This window comes from Panulirus ornatus, chromosome 12, assembly GCF_036320965.1.
Source record: "Panulirus ornatus isolate Po-2019 chromosome 12, ASM3632096v1, whole genome shotgun sequence".
In the NCBI taxonomy this organism is placed as follows: domain Eukaryota; kingdom Metazoa; phylum Arthropoda; class Malacostraca; order Decapoda; family Palinuridae; genus Panulirus; species Panulirus ornatus.
The window spans coordinates 67,298,596-67,311,120 of NC_092235.1; positions in this window are offsets into that span (position 1 = coordinate 67,298,596).

Here is a 12,525-nt window from a genome sequence, read left to right on the forward strand (position 1 = left end):
TTTTTGGGTTTTGGGCATATTTTTTTTTATTTTTTTGGTTTTTCGAACACGGGGAATCCAACCCTTGGTGCATACACACATAAACCCCAACTTTTTTAGTCCCCCCCCCCCTTTTTTCCAACCAAAAACGTAAAAATTTTGATGATTATCTACATGGCTTTTGTACTTTCAATTAAAAAAAATCACAACATAATTTTCTTTTTATGTAAATCGTTTCACCATAGGTATCATTTTACAAATTTAATACCTTTATCCTTTTTGGGTTTAATTCATGGGATTATTGCTTTTTTTAAAACCCACAGTAATTTACCAGGTTTATTATGAATCAGAATTGGCTTGGTTATTGAGTAAGTTTGTTGGTGAAAAATATATTGTCTAGGAAATTTTGGACAAATCTGTATTCAACATATTAGAAAACGTATGTGTGGTAGGGGTTTAAATTAAGAAACGTTGGGTCTCATAATCGGACACCTTTGAAAACTGTTGAACTTCCCTAGCAGTTGAGGCTTATCATTATCATATACAGTCAAATACATAGACACCCTTTCATCCTCCCCCCACCCCATGAAGTCAGCAAAAACCAAAATTAATTACATATTTTTTATTACTGATGGGACTCTGCTCCTCACCAATGACATGAACACAAAAGCAACACAGAATAAAACCCCAAACACTAGCTGGCACTAGATTTGGACATGAAAAAGAATCCCTCATCCTCTTATACAAACAATACCCCCTAAAAATATCTTCACTGACTTCACCACCCTCCAAGACAAATAAACAAAGTTGCAAAACACAAAGTAGTGCTCTCGGAACATTCACTAGCTGCCTAAACCCGAACACTCTAAAACCCTTTTCAGGGAAAAAAAGATCCCCCTTAAATTTCCCCCTCAATATCTTCAAAAGGGGTAACTTATCCCCCTAACCATTAATAATCAACCACCATATAAAAAAAGCTTTCCTTCTTTCTAACTAATATCCACAATACCTGACCTCTAACAAATATAACACAAACAGAACATATACACACTAAAATAACTTGGGAACACAAAATTTATGTCCAAAAAATTTTTAAAGTCCCAAAACCCCAACACACCACAAACCCTCTTTCCCAACAAACATTGTCATATCCCACTTATCTTGGGACATCAACCATCACTACAGCACTACAAAACACCATTTAAACATATCCCAAGATCCTTTAGCTCAGATTAACACCATAAAAAACCAAAACATACTACTTAATTGCCCGGGTCTCTGCACTAAACACACATACACACACTGACCTAAAACCCACCGGGGTTAATCACTTCCTCAAAGTTCAAAACCTTTTAAGGGGGGTAGGGCTCCTACAAAAAAATATTAAGTATGAATATTTACAAAGGTTGCATTATTTTCAGTGGATGAAAAGGAGTACAGTGCATTATATCAAGGAACTTCTCACACCAAAGGAATCCATCATTCCCTTGCTTTTGATTTAAGTGCAGCGTAAACCTAAAGAAGTCTCATAAAAGGGTCTTAGGTTTGTAAGAAAAGTCACCATTGGTGAGGCTAACATCATTAAGGGGATAAAAGGAGTCATCACCAAAAACCCCTTTCCCATAGAGTTCAAAATTTTTTTTTTTCACAAACAATTTTTTTTCTTCAACAATTTTATTTTTTTCATATATGGCAATTTCACGTTGATAACAGAGTTTGACACAAATAAAAAAAACCGAACCATCATCTACAAATCTCATTAGCCAGAACAGCAACGTTAATTCGCAAGTTTTTGACGTAGTGATTGATCCTCTGACAACTTTCAATTTATTTCTTTATAAAAAATTTATTGATTGTTTTTCTACAACTATGTATTTTATTATTAACCCTTTAACGCTAATGTGTTAATTAGGGAACCCTCTGGCTTTTAAATTTTTATGGCATGTACAGACGTCATTTAAAATCGGGGCATAGTAAAATATATGACGGGTGTAGTTACACTTTTCCCTTACCCAAAATTTTTTATTCATTTTTTTCTCTCTAGCAGTTACCAAAATTACCCCAATTATTGTAAGAAATGCAAATAAAACCTATTCTGACTGGCCGGTGAAATAAATCGGGAACTAAGCACTGGGTCTAGAACAAAGGGGAACCATTTCAGGTACTTCCAAATTTACCAATCATAGTTTCTTCAACCCAAACTCTTTTTAAACATACTGAAGATATTTTTTTTCAGCAGGAGTGATATAGATCCTGTCAACTGCATCTCACATCCCATTAAATCATTAATAAAATTTGAATGATTCATTTTTAAAAACAATGTTTTGATTTTTTTTTTCCCTATTTATGGGATCTTTGGGTTAGGAAAGCACGTAATTTTTTTCCATGATCCATTCAAGTAGAGAAGCCTTTCATTATATTTCATTTCAATTTAAAAAAAAAATTTTTGAAAAAAATTTCCCCTGAATTTTCCCTCTTTATTTGGATTTTTCTGGGTTAATAAATTTTCTAAAAACCTGTTATATAAAAGGAATATTTTTTTATGCCATAAAATCGGGATTGAAATTTTTCATAACTAACTAAATTGCATTTTGAACAATTTGTTTTTATTTGTTTCTATTTATATAAGGGTTTTTATGGGGGCCTAACTAAAGGGGGGTAAAAGGGCAAGGAATAGATGAATTTGGATTGGGTATCCCGGGGTTGGCGGCTGTCAGTATTAATGGGGGCATGGAAGCTGGGGGTAAACCAGGGAAAGGTGTGAAATTGTAATTTGCTTGGGGGGGACTTTTATATACTTTGGTAGGGGGGGGTTGGGCCTTTTCTTTCGTCTGTTTCCTTCCTACCTCCAAACGCAGAACAAAAAAAAAAAAAAAAAATTTTGGAAAAGGGAAGCAGTATGAATTTCCCCCATACATTTCAAGTTAAATTTCATTTTATCTTTCATTTTTAAAAAAAAGTTTTTTGGGGCAAAACAAGCCCTAACTATTTTTACCTAAATTTTTACATTTTTCTTGGGTTTACAGATTTTTTTAAAAACTCTTATAAAATATTTTACATGCCCTTTAGAATCGGGATTAAATGTTGTTTGGCCCTTTTGATGATTCATTTTGAATTAGTTTTTAAAGATTTTTCATTCTATTTATTTTTATCCCATTAGGGAAACATTTTTTTCCCATATCATTTAAATTATAAAGCCTTTTATTGAAAAGATTTTTTTTCAAAACAAAATTTTTTGAAAAAAGATTCCAATTTTTGATATTTTTTTTTATTTAGGGGGTTTTCTCAAAAACCTCATTTACGGGGTATTTTAATTTCATAGAATATGGGGGTTTAAAAGCGTTTGGGGTTTTTATTAAATCTTTGATGAAGCATTAAAAAAATTTCATTTAAAAGATTTTTGATTATTCTTTCATATTTTTTTTCTGAAGGATCATCTGCAATTTTTGGTATTTTTTTTTAATTAAAATGTTTCATCTTGATATAATCGGGTTGAAATTTTCAATGTCATTAGATCTTGAATTACATTTTATGATTAAAATTTGGAATATTGTTTATTTTTTTATTAAATTTTATAGTTAGTCGGGGGGCATATAAGTTTCCAGACATTTAAAAATAAACTTTTTATTAAACCCAGTATAAAACTCTTTTACATTTTAGTAAATGAAGTGTTTTTTTCCTTAGATTTTTTTAATGAAACCTTTAAATGATTACATATTTGAACATTTTATTTATTATTCATTATAATTTTTTTGGGGAAACTCTGGGCAGGGGGGGCATTTCAATATTTCCTTATCATTCTTTATAGGGGGCTTTTTTTGCATTACACAGACACAAGGGCATGTGAATGAACGGGCCTTTTTTTTTGTTTTCTGGGGGGGTATGACTGTTTTCCCTTGGGGGAGGTATGCTAGAAAGGGTGAACAATAATAAATATTCGTGTTAATAGTTTATGTCTTTATTTATGTATATTGTTAGTTATTTTTATTATAGTCTTTACACGATGTAAAAACATTTTTTGTAGGTGGGGTTGGGGCCTTCTTTCATCTTTTTTCTTTGCGCTACCTCACTAACCAGGGGATGCGACAAATATAATAATATAAATTTTTTTTTTTTTTTTTTTTTGCTTTGTCGCTGTTCCCGCATTTTCAGGGATGCAAGAAACAGCAAAAAAATGGCCCAACCCACCCCCAACACATTTTTATACATACTCCACCCACCAAATAACTACCACACACCTTTCCCTGGTTTACCCCAACGCTTCAATCCCTGTTAATCCATGACACACTCAAAAACCTATACCACATCGCCAATTCACTCTTTTCCCTTGCCCTCCTTTCACCCTCCTCATTTCAGGGCCCCGATCACACAAAATCTTTTTCACTCCATTTTTCCACCCCCAATTTGGTCTCCCATTTCTCCTCTTCCCCCACCCCACACATATTCCCTTTCAATCTTTCCTCACTCATTCTCCCATGTCCCAAAAACCTTTTCAAAACACCCTCTTCTTTTCCCAACCACCTCCTTTTTTACCACCACCTCTTACCTATTTACTTACTCGATCAACCACCTCACACCAATTTTGTCCTAAAACATCCATTTCCACACACCCCACCCTCCTCAAAACCTATCCATACCCCGCCTCCAACCAACAACATAACAAGATTGGGGTAATAAAAAAGTGTGGCTGAAGAGAAAAATAGATACTCTTCTCCCACCACTCACTCCCCTTCAACTCCCACCTCCCACACTCTCAGCCACAAGCATCTTTTCCCAACCACACCACTTCCCTAAAACATCCCATCCCCCTTCTCCCCTTACATCCTTTCCTCACCCTTTCCTTCTGCACTCATCTCTCCGGGTACTTCCCCACAAGCCCCTTTCCCAACTCATTTACTCTCACCACTCCTTCACCCCAACTTTTTCCTTCTTTTCTGAAAAACCCTACAAATTTTCACCTTCACCTCTAAAAATAATGATCAACATCCCTCCATTGCACCTCTCACACTTTTAACACCCAAAAATCCTTTCTTTTTAATTTAACACTAATCCAATAATCCTCGGGCCATGTCTCCTATTTACATCAAAATTTATTTTAACTCTCTTTTTAAACCGGCATTCCATCACCAGCCTTTTTTCACACACAAATCTACAACTTTCTTTCCATTTAACACTGAACACCCCAACATCAATTATTCCCTCATATATACACAATATAAATTTATTTTAAATTAAAAACCAATTTTTCCTTCTAACATATAGTATTACCCTAAAGGGGGAAAAGAATCTTCTCACTTTCCCTCGTGTCATAAAAGGGTAAAAAGGGGGAGGGGGGGGGTCTAAAAATCCTTCCCTCTCTTTTTTTTTTTTTAAATTTTTCCAAAAAAAGAACAAGAAGGGGGGCCCGGTAAGATATTCCCCCAAAGGCCCATCCTCGCATTTTTGGACAATCACATTTTTTCCCAAAATTGTCCTACTTTGTCTCTTTGATTATATCAATCAATTATATTTCTCTCTTTGCCCCGATAGGATTTAAAACACAAAAGGCACTTTAAATTATTGTGTTTTTATTTTTCCCCCTTTTAGGGGGTTGAATGCAAAGTTTTAAAAGGGGGAATATCTGTCTTTTTGGGTAGAACGGAAGGGGGGTCAGTTTTGACGCTGATATACAGCCGGGGGCTGATTCACTGAAAACTCAGAACTGGGGACTGATTTTAAAGTTGTAAAGAAGAAATTAAAAATTAATAAACAAGTTTTAGGGACATAGGGGGAGGGGAATCAATTGGAGGGAAGTTTTAAAGAGAAAAACTGGGGGAAGTGAATTTTTAGAACTGGGAGGGATTTGGGAGCATGGGAAACCCGAACAAATAATCAAGGGGGGGGGAGGGGGGAAAAATTCTGGGGGCCTTAAAATTTTAAATCAGAAAATTACCGGGAAAACAAAAATGGGGATGTTTGAAGGGAAAGTGTTTCCAAAAAATGTTGTATGGTTGTAGGGATGGGGTGGATAAGTGTGCGCAGGGGGGTGGGGTTTTTGGGTATAGATTTTGAGGCAATATGTGGTTAGGGGGGTTTGATCAGTAATAATAATAGGGGGAAAAAAAGGGGAATGTTAATAAAAAAGTGTGTTGAGAGACAAAAGATGTTTTGTAATGGTTGGTCACATAAGAATGATAGAAAGATTGACCAAGAGGATTTGTGCTGATGAGGGAATGAAAGTGGGGAAAACCAATTGGGGGTGGAAAATGGGTAAAAAATTTTTAGTGACGGGGGCCAAACATGCAGAGGGGGAAAGGGGCAAAATGATGAATTGGGAAAGAGTGTAACCGGGGCCCCTTCATGGATTGAACCAAAAGGAAGCCTGGGGGGAAAACCCTGAAAATTTTTGGCCGATGTGGAAAAGGGGGCTTGGGTTTTGTAAATTTTACATGACGCTAAACTGAGGGAACAATGGGGGCCTTTTTTGTCTTCCACGTATCTCTGCCAAGGGGGGGGGGTTTTATTTCATTTTCGGGGGGGATAAGAAAAAAGGCAACTAAAAATTACAGTTATATATTATAGTCTGAGTGGTTATATATATGTAACTTGAGATTATAGGTTTTATTTTCTTTGTGACATTATTATACCATGTGATGTTTTTTCCATTCTTTCGTCTTTCCTTACGCTACCTCCTAAGTGGAGACAGCGATAAAGCAAAATAAAAAAAAATAAAAAATATATATACAATAAAAAACACCCCACACACACCCCTCACACATAATGCCCATTGTTTATATCTTTTTTTTTGGGAGAATAAATTTTTGATATCGGGGAGGGATCGGGAGCAGGGAACCAGGAACGGAAGGGGTAAAGGGGTTGGGGGGGGGGCGAAAATCCTGGAGCCTTGAAGAATTTGGGGAATTCAAAACTTTATTTTGGGAAAACAAAAAGGGTATTTTTAAGGGAATAGGGGGTTCCAACAATTTGTATTTCGACGGGGCTATGGATAGATTTTGAAGGGGGATGGATGGCGGGAAATGAATTTTGGGGAAATTTTGGGGTTGGGGTTTTGATCAGTAAAAACAAGGGGTAAAAATGGGGGTTAAACGAAGGGGGTTTTTGAAATTTTGGGACATAAAATAGTGGGGAAAATTACCAAAGTATGTTGGGGTGGGGGGAACAGAAAGGGGGAACCAAAATTGGAGGTGGAAAGATAGAAAAAAATTTTTTGACGGGCCTGAACGCAGGGTAAAGGGGGGGAAAGGAATAAGTAAAATGGAAATGTTTGGGGTATCCCGGGTTGATGTGCTGTGGGTTTGAATCACATTGAAGGTCGGGGGAAAACCCAGGGAAAGGGGTAGTAGATATTGCTGTGTGGACGTAGTATAACATTTTAGGGGGGGGTTTTGGGGCCATTTCTTTTTCTTTTCCTTGGCTACCTCGCAAACGGGGGAAAGCGACAAAAAAAAAAATTTTTATTTTGCTTTGTCCTGTCTCCTCTTTAGCGGGGTAGCGCAAGGAAACAGATGGAAGAAATCCCAACCCACCATACACATTATATACATACACTCCACCCACGCAAAAAAACTACCTATACACCAATTACCAATATAACACACAGACTAACATTTTAACCTTATAAAATTCAACCGTCTGCCTTTTTTTCATTCCCATCCCCAAACCTCGCCACACAGGAATAAAACCCCCCTCCCCCTCATTGGCAGGTAGCCTGGGAAAAGAAAAAAAAAGGGCCCCTTTCGTTCACACTCATCTCTACTTCATGTAATAATGCCCAAACCACCCCCTTTCCACATCCGGGCCCCAAACAACTTTCCATGGGTTTCCCCCAAAAGCTTCACAGCCCTGGTTGAATCCATTTACACACGTCGACCCCGGATACCACATGTTCCAATTCACTTATCCTTCATGCCTTTCACCCCGCTCATTTTACCCCGATCCTCAAAATATTTTTTACTCCATCTTTCCACCTCCATTTGGTCTCCCACTTCTCCTAGTTCCCTCCATCTCTGACACATAATCCCTTGATCAAATTTTCCTCACTCATTCTCTCCTTGACCAAACCCTTTTCAAAAAACCCTTTTTTTCTCTTAACCACACTCCTTTTTTTTTCCACACATCTCTCTTTCCCTATTGTTACTTTCCGATCAAACCACCTCACACCACATATTTCCTCAGCTTATTAATTAACACGTAATCCAATAATGCTCTCTGGCCATGTCTCCTACTTACATACATATAATTATGTTTAACTCTCTTTTTAAACCAGGCATTTCCAGTCACCAGTCCTTTTTCAGCACACAAATCTACAAGCTCTTCATTTCCATTTAACACTGAACACCCCATGTACATCAATTATTCCCTCATATATACACACATATATATATATATATATTAAGATGTACACCAATTATTCCTTCATATACATATATGTATTATCCCTAGGGATAGGGGAGAAAGAATACTTCTCACGTATTCCCTGCGTGTCATAGAAGGTAGCTAAAAGGGGAGGGTGCGGGTGGCTGGAAATCCTTCCCTCTCTTTTTTCTTTTTTTAATTTTCCAAAAGAAGGAACAGAGAAGGGGGCCAGGTGAAGATATTCCCTCAAAGGCCCAGTCCTCTGCATGTTTTGGACAATCACATGTTTTCCAAATGGTGTCCTAGCTTTGTCTCTTCGATGTATATCAATCGAATTATATTTCTCTCTTGTGTCTCCCCTGATGATGTGATTAATACACAAAAGTGCACTTGGTAACTTATTGTGTTTCATTTTCCCCATTGTTAGGGAGTTGAATGCAAGAGTTTTGGAAAGAGGGGGAAGTATGCTGTCTGTTGTGGATGAGAGAGCTTTGGAAGTGAGTCAGTTGTTGATCGCTGATGATACAGCACTGGTGGCTGATTCACGTGAGAAACTGCAGAAGCTGGTGACTGAGTTTGGTAAAGTGTGTGAAAGAAGAAAGTTGAGAGTAAATGTGAATAAGAGCAAGGTTATTAGGTACAGTAGGGTTGAGGGTCAAGTCAATTGGGAGGTAAGTTTGAATGGAGAAAAACTGGAGGAAGTGAAGTGTTTTAGATATCTGGGAGTGGATTTGGCAGCGGATGGAACCATGGAAGCGGAAGTGAATCATAGGGTGGGGGAGGGGGCAAAAATTCTGGGAGCCTTGAAGAATGTGTAGAAGTCGAGAACATTATCTCGGAAAGCAAAAATGGGTATGTTTGAAGGAATAGTGGTTCCAACAATGTTGTATGGTTGTGAGGCATGGGCTGTGGATAGAGTTGTGCGCAGGAGGGTGGATGTGCTGGATATGAGATGTTTGAGGACAATATGTGGTGTGAGGTGGTTTGATCGAGTAAGTAATAATAGGGTAAGAGAGATGTGTGGTAATAAAAAGAGTGTGGTTGAGAGAGCAAAAGAGGGTGTTTTGTAATGGTTTGGTCACATGGAGAGAATGAGTGAGGAAAGATTGACCAAGAGGATATATGTGTCTGAGGTGGAGGGAATGAGAAGTGGGAAACCTAATTGGAGGTGGAAAGATGGAGTGAGAAAGATTTTGAGTGATCGGGGCCTAAACATGCAGGAGGGTGAAAGGCGTGCAAGGAATAGAGTGAATTGGAATGATGTGGTATACCGGGGTCGACGTCCTGTCAATGGATTGAACCAATGGGATGTGAAGCGTCTGGGGTAAACCATGAAAAGTTCTGTGGGGCCTGGATGTGGAAAGGGAGCTGTGGTTTCGGTGAATTATTACATGACAGCTAGAGACTGAGCGTGAACAAATGGGGGCCTTTGTTGTCTTCCTAGCGCTATCTCGTGCACATGAGGGGGGAGGGGGTTGTTATTTCATGTGTGGCAGGGTGGTGATGGGAATGAATAAAGGCAGACAGTATGAAATATGTACATGTGTATATATGTATATGTCTGAGTGTGTATATATATGTATACGTTGAGATGTATAGGTATGTATATTTGCTTGTGTGGACATGTATGTATATCCATGTGTATGTGGGTGGATTGTGCCATTCTTTCGTCTGTTTCCTTACGCTACCTCGCTAACGTGGGAGACAGCGATAAAGCAAAATAAAAAAAAATGAAAAAATATATATATACATATACACACACACACACACACACACACACTCACACATATATGCCCATATGTTTATATCTATTTTTTTTAGGAGGAAGTAAAGTGTTTTAGATATCTGGGAGTGGATCTGGCAGCGGATGGAACCATGGAAGCGGAAGTGGCTCATAGGGTTGGGGAGGGGGCGAAAATCCTGGGAGCCTTGAAGAATGTGTGGAATTCGAGAACATTATCTTGGAAAGCAAAAATGGGTATGTTTGAAGGAATAGTGGTTCCAACAATGTTGTATGGTTGCGAGGCGTGGGCTATGGATAGAGTTGTGTGCAGGAGGATGGATGTGCTGGAAATGAGATGTTTGAGGACAATGTGTGGTGTGAGGTGGTTTGATCGAGTAAGTAACGTAAGGGTAAGAGAGATGTGTGGTTGAGAGAGCAGAAGAGGGTGTTTTGAAATGGTTTGGGCACATGGAGAGAATGAGTGAGGAAAGATTGACCAAGAGGATATATGTGTCGGAGGTGGAGGGAACGAGGAGAAGTGGGAGACCAAATTGGAGGTGGAAAGATGGAGTGAAAAAGATTTTGTGTGATCGAGGCCTGAACATGCAGGAGGGTGAAAGGAGGGCAAGGAATAGAGTGAATTGGATCGATGTGGTATACCGGGGTTGATGTGCTGTCGGTGGATTGAATCAGGGCATGTGAAGTGTCTGGGGTAAACCATGGAAAGCTGTGTAGGTATGTATATTTGCGTGTGTGGACGTATGTATATACATGTGTATGGGGGTGGGTTGGGCCATTTCTTTCTTCTGTTTCCTTGCGCTACCTCGCAAACGCGGGAGACAGCGACAAAAAAAAAAGATATTTATTTTGCTTTGTCGCTGTCTCCTGCGTTAGCGAGGTAGCGCAAGGAAACAGATGGAAGAAATGGCCCAACCCACCCACATACACATGTATATACATACACGTCCACCCACGCAAATATACATACCTATACATCTCAATGTACTCATATATATACACACAGACGTATACATATTTACACATGTATATAATTCATACCGTCTGCCTTTATTCATTCCCATCGCCACCTCGCCACACATGGAATAACAACCCCCCTCCCCCTCATGTGTGCGAGGTAGCGCTAGGAAAAGACAACAAAGGCCCCATTCGTTCACACTCAGTCTCTAGCTGTCATGTAATAATGCACCGAAACCACAGCTCCCTTTCCACATCCAGGCCCCACACAACTTTCCATGGTTTACCCCAAACGCTTCACATGCCCTGGTTGAATCCATTGACAGCACGTCGACCCCGGTATACCACATCGTTCCAATTCACTCTATTCCTTGCATGCCTTTCACCCTGCTGCATGTTCAGGCCCCGATCGCTCAAAATATTTTTCACTCCATCTTTCCACCTCCAGTTTGGTCTCCCACTTCTCCTAGTTCCCTCCATCTCTGACACATATATCCTCTTGATCAATCTTTCCTCACTCATTCTCTCCATGTGACCAAACCATTTCAAAACACCCTTTTTGCTCTCTCAACCACACTCCTTTTATTACCACACATCTCTCTTACCCTATTGTTACTTACTCGATCAAACCACCTCACACCACATATTGTCCTCAAACATCTCATTTCCAGCACATCCACCCTCCTGCGCACAACTCTATCCATAGCCCACGCCTCGCAACCATACAACATAACAGAGATGTGTGGTAATAAAAAGAGTGTGGCTGAGAGAGCAGAATAGGATGTGTTGAAATGGTTTGATCACATGGAGAGAATGAGTGAGGAAAGATTGACAAAGAGGATATGAGTTTCAGAGGTGAAGGGAACGAGGAGAAGTGGGAGACCAAATTGGAGGTGGAAGGATGGAGTGAAAAAGATGTTGCGTGATCAGGGCCTGATCATGAAGGAGGGTGAAAGGCGTGCAAGAAATAGAGCGAATTGGAATGATGTGGTATACCGGGGTGATGTGCTGTCAATGGATTGAATCAGGGCATGTGAAGCGTGTGGGATAAGCCATGGAAGGTTTTGTGGGGCCTGGATGTGGAAAGGGAGCTGTGGTTTTGGTGCTTTATACATAACAGCTAGAGACTGAGTGTGAACGAATGTGGCCTTTGTTGTCTTTTCCTAGTGCTACCTCGTGTGTGTGCTGGGTAGGGGGTTGGGAATTAATAAAGGCAGCAAGTATGAATTATGTACATGTGTATATATGTGTATGTCTGCGTATGTATATATATATATATGTATATGTTGAAATGTATAGGTATGTATATGTGTGTGTGTAGACGTGTATGTATATACATGTGTATGTGGGTGGGTTGGGCTATTCTTTCACCTGTTTCCTTGGGCTACCTTGCTAATGCAGGAGAAAGTGACAAAGTATAATAAATGAAATAAATGAAAAATAAATAATGTATATGAGTGGATGGGCCATTCTTCATCTGTTTCCTGGCACTG